The sequence below is a fragment of the Triturus cristatus genome, chromosome 5_2 (assembly GCF_964204655.1).
Source record: "Triturus cristatus chromosome 5_2, aTriCri1.1, whole genome shotgun sequence".
NCBI classification, from domain to species: Eukaryota; Metazoa; Chordata; class Amphibia; order Caudata; family Salamandridae; genus Triturus; species Triturus cristatus.
The window spans coordinates 1,092,332,366-1,092,348,656 of record NC_140588.1 but is presented as its reverse complement, the minus strand read 5'-3'; positions in this window follow the sequence as shown (position 1 = coordinate 1,092,348,656).

The window sequence follows — 16,291 nt, the reverse complement described above, 5'->3', positions numbered from 1 at the left end:
GTGAGGTATAGTGTTCACAGAGTCCAGGGGTTCCCCAGAGGTATAGCGGAGGCTAGATTAGTTAATCACTAACAGCTCTCTTTGTGGTAGTGTGGACGAGCAGTTAGGCTTATCAGGAGGTGGGTTAAGCATTTAGTGTATTCACTCAGACAAGAACTGATGGCACACACTCAGAGACTGAATCCAGACCAATTTGGTAGGTATAAAAAAGGTATACTTATGTCTTATTCCTAGAACCAAGCTGGACTTGGAACAGGTAAGAAGGATATGCTTTCAAATGCAAAACTTTACAAGACAATGCAATTGTGGTTGAAATCGTTACAGGTTTGGATTTGCTTTTAAAACAGTTCGGAATACATTGAAATGACTTTCAATTAGTTTTGTGAAACTTATCAATTACTATGAATACTCGGGGTGATAAGCCAAGATATCACACGTGGATCTTACAAAACACAGGCAAGTACGATAATCTTTGGCTCAAAGAAAGTGACTTTCCATACAAAAGTCAGTTCAACACACAACATTGAGAAAAAAATCATAACATGGACTCCTATGGAAGAAGAGAATGTTATTGGTTTGCAGGTAAGTAAACAACCTGCAAGAATAATGGTTTGGGGTTAGAACCAAGGTTCTCCAAGGTTCAAGTTGGTACTCAAAGTGCACCACCAGCCTCACCAGAGTGGCCAATGGGGCACCTCGGTTGGGGGCTGCTCATGCGCAGGCCACTCGGTCTTGGGAGCCAAGATCCTAGGGTTAAGGTAAGAGCAAAGGGGGTCCCAAGCCAGCACCAAGTCCACACCACCAGTGGCACAGGGGCTGCCGGGTGCAGGGTGCTTAGGAGGTGTCGGGAGCCCAATGCAATCCTACGGGGGTTACAGGTTTTGGATTTTACTGCAGGCTCGGTCCAGGAAGTCTTCCAGGAAGAACCAACAGCTGGACAGGTAAGTTGGAGGGCTCTGGGATGTAGGTGCACCTCAGGTCCTCCTCTCAAGAGTACAGGGCGGCCAGATGCAGGGGTGCCTTTTGAGTTTGGATTTCACCTCACCGGGCCACTCGCAGTTGGGGGGGTCTCCGTGCAGAAGCTGCAGGTGACGTCAGGGAGTCTTGGAGGGATCAACGACTGGTGGACTCAGACCCTGGCCGTTGGGGGCCTTACTGGGACTGTTGAGCCATTTGGACTGGGTCTGTAGGCGACAGGAGCAGTGGCAGTTCCAGTTGTCGAGTTTCTTTGCTCTCAGCAGGCTCAGAATCTTTCTTTGGAATTTCTTCTGAACAGAGCTGCTGTTCACAGGAGATCTAATCTAGGTTGAAGGCAGTCAGTCCTCCCAGGGGTTTTGGAGGTTGCTGGCTTTAGGACAAGTTGACTTTTAGCACAGCATCTCTGGAAACTGCTGATGGGCTGGTAGGGCTGGGGCCAAGTCAGTTCTTCTCTACAGTCTCCTCTGCTGTGCAAGATCCACAATCCATCAATTTTGTGTCTTGTGCAAGATCTTGCATCCTTCTTCTTCATAGGTTGCAGGAATCTTCGGAGGCAAGGTTCAGGGTCACCCCTAAATACACATTTTTTGCACCTTACAGGGGTGTGCAGGTTGGGACCAATGTGTCCCTTCCCCAAAGTGAGTACACCCCCTATTATGCCACCGCCCAGTGGGAGGGAGGCATGAGCCTCTCTCTGATTGGCTGTGTCACCTCATCTTCAAGATAGAGGGGACTGAGATGTGTGCTTCACCTCGCTGTAAGAAACTGGCTCTATATATACAACACCAAAATGAGGTACAGTGTGTACAGAGTCCACTGTCCCCAGAGACTTGGCAGGGGTTAAAGTTAGAAATAACCTTACTCTCTAAAGTGGTAGCTTGGTCGAGCAGTAAGGCAGTATCAGAGGACAGTGTAAAGCATTTGATGTACACACTCAGCCAGCAAATGGTCTCACACACTCAAGAACTGAACTCTAGGCCAATTGTGTTTTTTATAAAAATATATACAGTTGTTTTAAATTGAGAACCAAGCAAGCCTGGCACAGGTAAGCATTAAATACTTTTCAGTAATAAGTTACTGGATATAGAAAAGTTTGAAAAGGCAATAGCAATTGTACTTTGTTTGATTTACAGGGGAGCAGTAGGTTGCAACACTTATCAAATGCAGTACATTGAAATGAATAGACTTTTTCAGTAAATTACAGGTAAGTTACTTTTTATGTCAGTGCTGGATGCCTGGATTCAGCACTGGGACATTTCCTGGAAAACGGTAAGTAATTACATTTTGCTTATTCGCATGATTTTTAAAGAATATGTTTAGATTTCAAAACTCCAAACTTAGTCGTTTTTTTGGAAGAAAAACAGTGCATTGAAATGAATAGGCTTTATCAGTAAATTACTTTGTACGTTACTTTTCTTACTCAGTGCTGGATACCAGGATTCAGCACTGGAACATTTCCTGTAAACAGATAAGTAAATAAGTTTTGGTTATTTGTGCGATTTTTAAAGAATATTTTTAGATTTCAAAACTTCACACTTAGAAAGGTTTTGAAAGAAAATTGTCAATGTTATCCAACGGAGGAAAAACAGGTTATCGGTTTACAGGTAAGTAATCAACTGTGGGAGTTAAGTTTCTGGGTTTAGACTCAGGGGTCCCCCAGGGTCAATGATGCACTGTTGTTGCACCCTCAGCGGCACTAGGGCAGCCGGGTGCAAAGTGTTGAGGCCCAATGTTATCCAATGGGGGATAGGGGGCCTCCGGTTGGTGGCTGCTGGCAAGCAGGCCACTGGGTTGTGGGAGCAAAGCTCCTAGGGTTAAGGTAAGGGCAAATGGGTAAACAAATTAGCAAAAAAGGTGCCCCCCCGGCGGCACTGGGGCTGCCGGGTGTAGAGTGCTGTTTGACATCGGGCGCCCTGTTGTTTTCTATGGAGAACCTCTGGTTTGCAAAAGCACTGCAGGCAGGGAGACGAAGGACTTCTGGGTGCGACCACCACTTCGAGAGGTAAGTTGGGAAGTTAAGGGTTGGTTAGACACCGTAGGTTTGGGCACACAAGGCCGTGTGGCATCGGGTGCAGGGGTGGCTTTTGGGGTTGGATCTTCTGACCAGCTCCTGGTTGCGGTTAGGGGGGCTTTCTGGATTTAGGCTGCAGGCGTCAGCTGGAGGCTTGAGTCAGGTCAGGGGTCGCCGGATCTCGGGTCAGGATCGCCGGGGTGACCTCCTCGTGGTGTTTTTCCACTCGAGCTCGGGCCAGGTTCGGCAGGTGCAGAGTGGGCTGGATTCGCGGTGATAGAGATCTGGGTATCTAAAATATTCCCACTACCACGGATAGAGTAATCTCACAGTTACACGCACATACATTCATCATACGCTAGGGCCCATTTCACTAACATACGTTCAAATACTCTACCAGCAATAAACCTGTGGAAAGAAAACCTCCTAATCACCCAGCATCTATATCGAGGTCGATAAGACCTAGTTTTGTGACTGTCCTAACACAATCTATACAACATGTACAATAATGATCAAAAATATAAACCCAATAATTGACAAGAAAGAATATCCAACACCATGTTTAAAATTATAATGCTTTATCTAAAATTAGTCAAAGTAAATCAATCAGAATAAATCATTTCTCATAATTACCTATTCTAACTAAGTGTCAGAACGGGTCAGGACAAGTCTCTCGGTAAAGTCTCTCAAGACGAAGTCCCTTCAGCATCGATCTTCAGCAACGCAGATTCACGCGGCAAAGGCAAATGGCAAGTGGCAAATGGCCCTCCCTAGGCTAACATTTTTATAGTAAAAATTACAAAGGAAACACACATAAAAGTTTGCAATATTCACTGAATCACGGAGCAGAGCGAGAAGGAAGGGATGTAACATTGCTACATCTGAAAATCTCCGCTCAGGAAAAGTTCACAAAATACAAAACTGCGGAACAGGAACCAAGAAATATAATGTTTCTAAATAGTTCCGTCTCTCCTCGGCAATCGAGCCACAGTTCATGAGTTTTCTCCAAGGCTCCTTTGTTTCCCAAGGCTGCCAAGGACGTTCCATTTCTTTTGGAGATCCTCCAAAACTGCTGATGTCCTCATGGAAAATTTCACAGGCAAGGACTATGGTCAGTTGACTTCAGGACCATTTCCAGCAGAGGTCTCCCTCGTCTTAGTTTTCACAGAATAAATCACAGCCAGGCTTCAAAATTCAGCCATCTTTACACAGGCCTCCATAGGCCGCAATAGACCATCTTAATTAAAGAGACAAAATAAACGTTACTACAGCATAGTGATTAAACAGTGTTAACCCCACTAATACCCTTATGTGTATGTATTTATCTAGCTTTTGCAACATAAAAAAGCATTAATTCAGAAAGCGTTTTGTGCTAAAAAATAAACAGCACACAGCAACGTTTAAACATGAAAACACGCACATTATTATTAAAACAGAAACAGCACACTTATGCTAACCCTCATGTAACTTTCTCTTATGTTAAGACAAACGGATTGATTAATATAAACACTCTTACACAAGACAAATAATTAATTGTTAATTATTAATAAATTAATAAAACGCATAGACATGCTAGAGCTTCAAAAGCCTCTGAATTTTCAAACTGAAAACTCTGCTCCAGCAATCCCCCCTTTGGTGATTTTATCACCAAATAAACCCCAAAAAAAAAATTTGTGAAAATTTAGTCCCATTTTAGGAGAAATCGGAAATGTCTTTTCCCCTTACACAACATTACACACCAGTCACTCTTTCATCATCCCTCTTTGTCTCCAAATAAACACTCTCCCTCAATTCCTCCAATTCAATTTCTTGCGGTTCTCTTTTCAACCTTTTGTTTTTCTTTTCTAATTTCACTTTCTTTTTCCCTCCCCTGTTTTTACAACACACACACACTAATCTCAGTATCAATAAAGCAACAATTATACAAGACAAGGGAACAATATTCTACCTATAATAGTACTACCTATTTTTGCAATAAAATCTTTAACAGCTATCATCTTATTAGCTATTTTAGTCCACAAACTCTCAGCTTCAAGTGGTACTAATTCTTCATGTAAATCAGTAATATTTTTGATATAGACCTTCAGGTCTTTACTTTCGTCAGGAATGTAAGTGCAACAATGTTGAACTTTCAGCATTCCACAGACTCCACCCTCCTTGGCCAATAGAATATCAAGGGCAAGTCGATTTTGCATAGACATGGCACGTACGGCACTTAATTCCGTATTCACCAAAAGAAACCCTCCTGCGGTATTTGTCGATAAGCGATCAACCACTGTGGACAGTTTCCGAATTCCATAAGCATTCAAAGAAATTCCCACTGCTGGAATCAAAACCCCAAAAATGTCACCCACAATTTCAGACCAAGTTTCCCTCTTAAAACGCATTAGTAAATTAATATGTTCTACATCTCTTATCTTATCTATGTGAAAAATCTTCGGAAAAACTAGGCCCACATAACATGTGCCATACCAATGGTCAGGCAACTTGTAATAAGCCTTGTTCCCACAAACATAGTACACTCCTGGAAAAATTGTATCTTCTCCACCTCTGAAACCCCAACCTGTTGCAATGAAGTATGTATCATGGCACTCACTAGTCCCAACAAAATATGTATCATATTGGGATTTCCTTCTGGTAATGCACAATTTTCCCTTCTGTGGTGCATCTAGAGCTAAAGTTGGACTAGCCCCATTTTTCAGTTCTTTTCCCATCTCAATGTCCCAAATTGTCTCACTCACTTTATATTTCCCTGCTTTCTCATGCATGTTCAATCTCCTTTCTTCTACCATATCCAGGAAAGCTTTCTCCTCTTCTTTCAAACTGCAAGTTAAATTATTCTTAAAAATGTAATCTAATGTTAATCCTTTTTCTTCAATAAAAATTTCACCAAAAGTGTTAGCTTCTTTAGCTGGATTCAGCTCTTTGTTCATTGGCAAATGCCCAAAAATACTATCTCTGTTAGACATCTTATAATCTACTTTCCCTAACAAATAGAAAACACTACTTAAAATACTACAAGAAATACCATATGTAGCTGGCAAATGGTGATAAGTAACACCCTCTGAAACGGATGCAGGTAATTGCATACAAACGTAGCAATCCCTCACTTCCATTGTTTTCACATATTCGTACAATAACTTTGAAAAAACATTACTAGAAAAATTATTAATTGACCTATCCTTGTGTATGTAAGTATTACTCATTCTAATTGGAACTACTTTTTGTGAATTCCTCTCTACATTTGTCACATTTTCTGTGTTCATCTCAAATTCAACTTTAAAAGTAACTAATAAAACTAAAACACCCCATAGAAGCATTAATAATCCAGTACAGCAGCAGCACATCCTACACCACCTTTTAAAGAAGGCACATCTATTTTGATTATTCTCTATGTTAGCCATATTACTATTTTACTTTAGCTCTACTACTCCACTACTGAAATTAGAACTTTCAAATTCTTCAACGTTTGTTCCAAACTCTTCAGTTTCTCCAAAAGATCTTTCCGTTCACTCAGTCCAAGTGAATCCTTCTTTTATTCAGTTTGGATATTTATCGTTTTTCACTCCAATTTCTTCAACATCAAATTGTATTAGATCTCCAATATCACAATCCCCAGTCTCTGACTCTTCTCCAATGTCAGTCAAGAGTACTTTCAGGATTTCACCAGTATCTTCCTCAACCACTTTTCTCAAGACCACTTCCGGATTATCTCGAGTCACTGTTTCTTCTTTTCCTTTTTCAGACAGTGTCACATAAGACCATTCCGGTGATCTGTACTTTTGGTTGGGTCTTCTTACTCTTTTTATTTCTACTGGTTCTTTTGATTTCTTTGATTCTTCTCCTTCAGTTTTTGAAGTTTGACTCGATACTTCATTCACCTGTTCAGCTTTCGATGTATTTGCTCTTATTATCCTGTATCTCAGTCTTTTAACTCGGTTGTTAGGCCATCGATCTCCTTTCACAACCTTTCTCGGTTTCACTTCTTTCTCACACTTTTCTTCAATCCAAGTTCTCTTTCTCAGAACTCGACCTTCTGTTTGTTCATTCTCATCATCCAATTCTGTCTCAAGTGCCTTCTGTTTTCGTTTTACAGCAGCTTTCTTTTTCTCCACAGATTTTTTCACCACTATTTGAGATTTCCCTACTTCTGTCCCTCCTCGGGTCTCCGACACGCAATCTTCTTGCTGTCTACTTGTCCCTTCACCTAACTCCTCATGAATGTTCCCTACACCTCCTCGGGGGTCTTCCGCAATCTGTCCCTCTCTATCTTCTTCTGACCCTGTTTCTTCAATTATAATCTCAAGTGGTTCTTCAATCTCCTCCTCTTCTGATTCAGGAGTAATCTCTGTGTGATTTCTCTTTTCTTTTCTTTTTCCTCCACTGCTACTTGAAACTTCAGGCTCTTTTACAGAATCCGATTTTCTCTCTGATACTCGCAGTGAATCTCTTGAAGCCCTCTCTGCTTCTTTTCTCACTGATTCTGTATCTTCAGTATCTTCACCATCACTGGAATCTGACTCTTCAAAATACTCTTCACCAGTCCCTTCTTTTGGATTTGGAACTCTCAGAGTATGACTTGCATGTACCCAGTGCTTCACTCCAGCACACTTTACTGCAGTCGTCGTAGTCAGAATAACCTGTCTCGGCCTTCCCCACCTTGGAATCAAGCAATTTCTTCTTCTGTGAACTTTAATCCTCACCCAGTCTCCTGGACTCAAATCATGGGCTTGCTTCTTCTCAAGTGTGGTAGCTTCTTCTCCAACCTGGTGAAACACAGAATGAACTGCGTCAGCCAGGCCTTTACAGTAATCCAAAATCATGTCATCAGTTATTGTCACCAATTTATTGACAGGCATGAATGCATGGCGCATTGCACGTCCCATGATTATCTCATGCGGGCTCAAACCTGTAGTTCTATCTGGAGTAGATCTCATAGTCATCAGAACTAGAGGTAACACATCTGGCCATTTCATGCCAGTGGCTAAGCACATTTTTCCAATCCTATTCTTGATTGTGCCATTAATCTGCTCAACCACACCAGAAGCCTCTGGTCGGTATGCACAATGTAGCTTCTGCTGTATTTTCAATGCTTCACAAATCAAACCTATGAGTTCATTTTGAAAATGTCTACCTCTGTCAGACTCAACTGTAACTGGAAACCCGTACCTAGGAATCAATTCCCTCAACAGTAACTTTGCCACTGTCAATCCATCATTTCTTCTAGTCGGGTAAGCTTCCACCCACCTTGAAAACAAACAGACTACCACCAAAACATACCTTAGTCTGTTTACTTGGGGCATTTCAATGAAATCAATCTGCATTCTTGTAAAAGGACCTCCTTCTCTACCTATTGTCCCTAGACTCACCACTGTCTTTTTACCAGTGTTAAATTGCTGACAAATCAAACACCTTTGACAGATGCTCTCTGCAATTGTCCTGAACTTTGCATTGTACCAGGTCTGCTTGAACGACCTGACCATCGCATCCCTCCCCAAATGTCCCTGGCCATGATACATCCTTGCCATTGACGACAAGATGGAGTTCGGCATTACTGGTCTGCCATCTCTGTAGACCCAAACATGGTCTGTTTCTCTTGGAGCACATCCTGCTTTAATCCAATCTTTTTTCTCTTCCTCTCCTGCCTCATCCTGTAACTGCTTCACTTCATCCCATGTCTCTAAGACATTAGTAAACATCACAGAGAGAAAAGACATTTCCCCCTCTCTGTCCCGATTAATGGACTGATTTGTTTTTGCACAATATTGTGCAACATCGTTGGCATATCTGTTTCCGACCGTTATGAAATCCTCCCCCTGACCATGGGCAGCACATTTTACAACTGCCAATTCCTTAGGCAGCTGTATCGCCTCAAGCAATTTACCAATCATTTCAGCATTCTTTATTGGAGTTCCACCCGATGTCAAGAAACCTCTTTGTAGCCAAAGTTGGCCAAAATCATGCACAACTCCAAATCCATACTGACTATCAGTCATCACAGTTGTCCTCAAATCTTTTCCAATTTCACAAGCTTTTGTCAATGCCACCAATTCAGCAACTTGCGCAGATTTCACTCCTTTCAACGGTGATGCTTCCATGACCTCCGAAACTTTGCACACCGCATATGCTGCACATAACACACCATTATCATTTCTCAGGCATGATCCATCCACAAACAACACATGATCACTCTCATCCAAGGGTAGATCTCTTATGTCTGGTCTCGGTTTTGTACAGTACTCAAGTACATCCAAACAATCATGATCATCTTCCATTTTCACACCTACATTTTCAATATCCGGCAAGAGTGTCGCTGGATTCACATTCACACATCTCTCAAGAGTCACATTTGATGCTCCCAGAATCATCTTTTCATATTTAGTCAAACGACTATGTGACATGTACTGAGTTCTACTTCTTGTCAAGAGAATTGCCACATTATGAGGTACGAATACCCTTACAGGATATCCCATTATGATTCCCTCACTCTGTTCCAGACTTCTGCATGTTGCAGCCACAGATTTTAGACAACCTGGTAAACCCACAGCTACAGGGTCAAGTGTCGATGAGAAGTACGCAATAGGCCTTCTCAGTAATCCATGCTTCTGAATTAACACTGAAAGTGCACATCCATTCCTTTCACTGCAGTACAATTCAAACTCCTTTTCATAGTCAGGCATACCCAAAGCTGGAGCCTCACACATTCTATTTTTGAGCTCTTCAAATGCTGCCATTTGTTCTGCATCCAGATTCAATGGATCCGTCATTTCACTTTTTGTCAATTTAATCAGTGGCTTCGCAATCAGTGAAAAATTAATTATCCACTGACGACAATATCCCACCATACCCAGGAACATTCTCACTTCCCTCTGGGTTTTTGGAGCTTTCATTTCTCTGATTATTCTGATCCTGTCATTGGTCACTTTTCTCAGACCTTTCTCAATATTGTGTCCAAGATAATGCACTTCTTTTTTGCAAAATTGCAATTTGGCTGGAGATACCTTTAACCCTCCATCTGCCAGATGATTCAGTAGAGCTATGGTATCCACTTCACAAGCTTCACGTGTCTTTGATGCCACCAATAGGTCATCAATATATTGTACTAGCACTGAATTTTCGGGCATGATCAAACTCTCCAACGATTTTTTCAATAACTGATTGAATATCGAAGGACTCTCCGTATACCCCTGTGGGATACGACACCATGCTAAAATACGCTGGCCAAACCTAAATGCAAAAATCGGCTGGCTATCATGATGCAATGGAATTGAAAAGAACGCATGACACAAATCAATCACTGTGTACCACTCAGCATCATGTGGAATTTGATACAGAATCACTGATGGATTTGGCACAATAGGACAACATGCCACCACAATTTGATTAATTTTTCTCAAATCCTGTACAATCCTAAATTTCCCATTGGGCTTTTTTAGTCCCATTATCGGTGAATTACATGGACTACTCAGTAGTTCTCTCAGGACTCCCTGCTGAATCATTTTCTCAATTATAGGAGTTATTCCTTCAATTATTTCTGGTGTCATTTTGTACTGAGGAATGTTAGGATATGTGATTCCCTCTTTCACTGCAATTTTCACTGGATCTACATTATTCATCAATCCCACATCCTCTCCTGTAAAATCCCACACTGCCCTTTTCACTGTGTCTCTTAGTTCTCGAGGCAAATCCTCCGGATCAAACACAGCAAATGCACCAATTAACTCACTTTCTCTATTTTCTAGAGTCATTCGGTACAAAACATCCTCATCTGGTGTCTCAAAAGCTATTCCATCCGGTGTACAAAAAATTGTACAGTTCATTTTGCACAACAAGTCCCTACCTAACAGGTTCACTGGACTCGTGTCACAGACAATAAATCTGTGCATGTCTGAAAATTTCCCTATCTGTACTCTTACTGGTTCAGTAAGACGTGTTCTGATCTGTGTATTGGCTACACCAACTACTTGGATTGCTTCATCCGAGAGAGGAAGATTTCTAACATCTGTTGACCTGACAGTTGATCTTGTCGCACCTGTGTCTACCAAAAAAGTAACACTCTCCTCATTTATTTTCCCATCCACAAATGGTCCTGTCTGGTCTATTTCTAGAGTTGCACCAAGTATGCACTCTTCCTCCTCTCTTCGGCACCGTCAATAATCACCCTCAGACTCACTCCCTTCACTCTTTAACAAGTACTGTTGTACTTTGTTAGAACGTTTTGGTTTGTTTACCTGCTCATCATTGTAGAATCCTGAATCCTGATTATACTTTTGTAACCCTCTATTCTGCGGCAAGGGCGGTTTTGGCTCTTGACTCTGCTGTCTCACAACTTTCTGTTGTTGCTGTTGATTATTCCCTTCATTCTGCACCTGTTGATTTAAGGATTTATTATCATTATTCACTAATGGTGGATTAGGACATTCCGACCTCCAGTGTCCCAGTTGGCCACAGTTGTGACAAGGGAACTTTTTCTTTGCTTCTTCCAGACTTCCTTTCCCTTTCCCTGCAAATCTAGGTCTATTCCCTACATTATTTCCTGGATTATTCGCTTGTTCCACTAACTGTGCTTCTTGTCTTTCCGCAACTTTCACTTGTGCCCACATTGCTTTCTCTTTCAGCTTTCTTTGTTTTGCTTCGATTTCATCACTGAAGTATTTTGCATGTCTCAGGATCTCATCTACTTTCTTACTCTGCCAATCCACTGTGTGTTCACGAATTCTCTCACCAATTTCAGGTCTCAGGCCATATACAAACCTGTATACAAAATGACTCAAATCTTTGTCACCCAGGTGTTCATCTCCACTAAATTGTTTAAATGCCAGTATCAGTCTCTCGTAAAAAGCATGAACTGATTCTTTTGCTTCTTGTTGTGTTCGATCTATTTTTACCCAGTCTGTCTCTTTTGGAGGTACTTTACTTTTCAGGTATACCATCACCTGATCATATTTTCTCATTACCTCTGGATCTGGTGCCCCTGTTCTTGGATCTCTTGGATATTCCTCAGTAGGCCAACTCACAACTATTTTACACTCAGTCCACAAGTCTGCTGGAACAATTATATCAAACAGACTATTCAGGTCAACCCACAGCACTTTTGACAATTTCACGAACCTATCTACCTGCCTATACCACTCGACGGGCTTTTCTCTCAATCGAGGGAAATCATTCGTAAATGATAAAATATCCTGTCTGGTCCATGGAACATGTACATATCCTCCTCCAGGTATTTCTCTCATGGGATAATTATTCACTGGCTTCTCCTTTTCTCTCACTGGAAATGCTGAATAAGTCGTTCTATCTTCAGATTCCTCTCTTTTCTTATACCACCTATCCTTCCACTTTTCTACATCACCCCATCTTCGCAATAAGGCTACCATTTCTTTAATCTGTCCTGTTCTACCAGAAGCATTCAAATTTTCTATATCCTTCTCTGTAAAATCCATCCTGTAGGTTTTTTGTAAAACTTTTACTTTATCAATGTCAACTCCCAGCTCACTTGCTATTGTTCTTAGCCTGTCATGTGTATGTCTTGCTCTCCAGGTAATACTTTTACACATAAACATCAGCTCACCATCATGATGACTCTTCAGGATTTCTGTTGGAACTGTTCCTGTCACAAGCTCTTCTAATTCTATACGTAACCTAGCCACATCAATAACTTGTGAATCCTTATCCTTTTTCTGAAGAACCTTCATCCAATCATTCAAATCATCAACTGTTATTTCAGCAGTTTTTTTCACTGGAACCACTCTTTTCTGCGGTTCTAAAATTGGCATCCCTGAACAACTAGGTTCACTAGCATCCAGTATTTCACTACATATATCATGTCTAGATCGTCTCAGGTCACTTCTCTCTGTTCTTTTACCCGAGTCTCCTGAAGGACCAACTGAATTTGTCAAATTATTCCCAACATATGGAACCACCAGTCCATTTTCAACTGTCCTCTGTTTATCAAACACAGGAATAACCGGACCTATAGTTACAAGCACCGTAACAGCTTCCAAATTCTTCGTTAACTCCCTAATTTTCTCAGTCAGCTCTGTTGTAGTTCTGGCTAATTGTCTGGCATTTTCATCACTACCTCGATTCTCTCTCTCTCTGAAAGAATTACTACCTCTAGATTCAGGTGTCACCTTTTCTGTCTTAATAGTACAAACTGTATCTCTTATCGGAGAAACAACTGGTGTACTCTCATCTGGTTCTGGTCTATATGGAGGTGGTCTCTGTCATTTAAGACCTCATCCTCATACTCTCCATATCTTCTCATATCTGACTCAGGAACCATTTCTGCTCCTCCTTCAACTGTTCTCATCGGATATAATCCTTCTGACATACTAGCATCTCGCCACCTTTTCATTCGATCATGATGAGTCTCACGATCATGTCTTCTCCCAAACATGTATCTGTACTGACCTCCAGATCTTTGTCTTTCTCGGTCATGTACTTCTTCTTCCCATTCCACTAAAGCCTCAAACTGCGTAGGTCTTGGTTTCGGGTCTAGACATAACATCTTTTCCCGTAGATTTCTCAACACGGCCAGATTAAATGAACCATGTTCTGGAAATGCTAAAACACCATCTTCTTTAGTATACCTAACCCAATTCTCCAACCATATACAGGTATGAAACCCATATCTTGCAGCCATGAAGGATGCAGGTGTTTTCGTTGGAGGTAACAACTCACCCTCTCTTGTTTTAACATCCTTATCCTTGCTAAACCACTTTTTAATCTTTCCAAAGAACGTTTTCTTCTTCTTCTCTTCTTGGTAATACATTTTAGCGCTTTACCAAAACTCTCTACTCTTTTTCCGTATTATAAATATACAATATGAATTTTCAACCAATAGCAGCGCGACTCACACTAACGCACCAATCCTGGAGCGTCTACGTCACTAAACAGCTCTACCAATCCTTGCGCGACTCACAGTAATGCACCAATCCTAGCGCGAACCCTATTCTGATCCACTATCCAATCAGAGCGCGGTCTTTCTGACGTCAATAGTCGCTGCAGTCGCTTGTCTCCTGTTTTCTGTCACTCGTCTACCCCTCCTTTACAAAATCTCCTCAGTAGACTTCGTATCACAAATTTCTACAAATCTATTAGTTACAACATAAAAACATCTCCATTGTCTGCTTCGCTAACCACAGAATAGTAAAAAGAAAATCTATTTCTCAAGAAATCAACAAACTTTCATACATCTCCTAACTGTTTCCTCTAGGACTTATCCAAAGAGTCTTACAGTCAATAAATGTATATGCATCCACGCACATTCATACAAGAAAAATATAGTACATACACACAGAATCCTGCTTCCCGAGAACAGCGTACAATCTGTCCTGCTACAGAATTATTCACATTATCAACTAAACAGTTTCCCTGCCCAGTTCCTCAAACAAGCTCAGAGAATACCTATTACTCCTCCCGCGATAAGCTTTAACGGAAATCCTTACAGATCCCTGGGACTTAAGACCAGAGTTTCACAGATAACCTTCACTATCATACACACTCCTTATATACCAGAAATATATTCTAATAGCAACATACAATAATGTCACTGATTCCGAACCCAGACAATGTGACGCGCAACTTCAATTGTCACACGTTATTCCTTACAATTCCGTCTTTCCCGAGAGCAGCATATATTTCCCTCTGCCCTACTACAGAACTGCTACCAGCTTCCAAGTTCCAGAAGCACTACATATAACTCAACATTACGAATCCAACATATAGTATTAGTACATATACCAACATCAATCAATAATCAATAAGCTAATGTACAAGCAATCTTATCAGATCAAGACAATCATCAAAACCATCCTACTCTGCTACCAGGAAATTGATAGAGATCTGGGTATCTAAAATATTCCCACTACCACGGATAGAGTAATCTCACAGTTACACGCACATACATTCATCATACGCTAGGGCCCATTTCACTAACATACGTTCAAATACTCTACCAGCAATAAACCTGTGGAAAGAAAACCTCCTAATCACCCAGCATCTATATTGAGGTCGATGAGACCTAGTTTTGTGACTGTCCTAACACAATCTATACAACATGTACAATAATGATCAAAAATATAAACCCAATAATTGACAAGAAAGAATATCCAACACCATGTTTAAAATTATATTGCTTTATCTAGAATTAGTCAAAGTAAATCAATCAGAATAAATCATTTCTCATAGTTACCTATTCTAACTAAGTGTCAGAACGGGTCAGGACAAGTCTCTCGGTAAAGTCTCTCAAGACGAAGTCCCTTCAGCATCGATCTTCAGCAACGCAGATTCACGCGGCAAAGGCAAATGGCAAGTGGCAAATGGCCCTCCCTAGGCTAACATTTTTATAGTAAAAATTACAAAGGAAACACACATAAAAGTTTGCAATATTCACTGAATCACGGAGCAGAGCGAGAAGGAAGGGATGTAACATTGCTACATCTGAAAATCTCCGCTCAGGAAAAGTTCACAAAATACAAAACTGCGGAACAGGAACCAAGAAATATAATGTTTCTAAATAGTTCCGTCTCTCCTCGGCAATCGAGCCACAGTTCATGAGTTTTCTCCAAGGCTCCTTTGTTTCCCAAGGCTGCCAAGGACGTTCCATTTCTTTTGGAGATCCTCCAAAACTGCTGATGTCCTCATGGAAAATTTCACAGGCAAGGACTATGGTCAGTTGACTTCAGGACCATTTCCAGCAGAGGTCTCCCTCGTCTTAGTTTTCACAGAATAAATCACAGCCAGGCTTCAAAATTCAGCCATCTTTACACAGGCCTCCATAGGCCGCAATAGACCATCTTAATTAAAGAGACAAAATAAACGTTACTACAGCATAGTGATTAAACAGTGTTAACCCCACTAATACCCTTATGTGTATGTATTTATCTAGCTTTTGCAACATAAAAAAGCATTAATTCAGAAAGCGTTTTGTGCTCAAAAATAAACAGCACACAGCACCGTTTAAACATGAAAACACGCACATTATTATTAAAACAGAAACAGCACAATTATGCTAACCCTCATGTAACTTTCTCTTATGTTAAGACAAACGGATTGATTAATATAAACACTCTTACACAAGACAAATAATTAATTGTTAATTATTAATAAATTAATAAAACGCATAGACATGCTAGAGCTTCAAAAGCCTCTGAATTTTCAAACTGAAAACTCTGCTCCAGCAGCGGTCTCTGGCTGGTGCCAGAAGCTGCAGTTTGAACAAATCCGGTGTTCACGGGAGATGCAGACTTTAGAAGTGAAGCGTTACAACAAACAATTGATGGACGGAATGCTGACAAT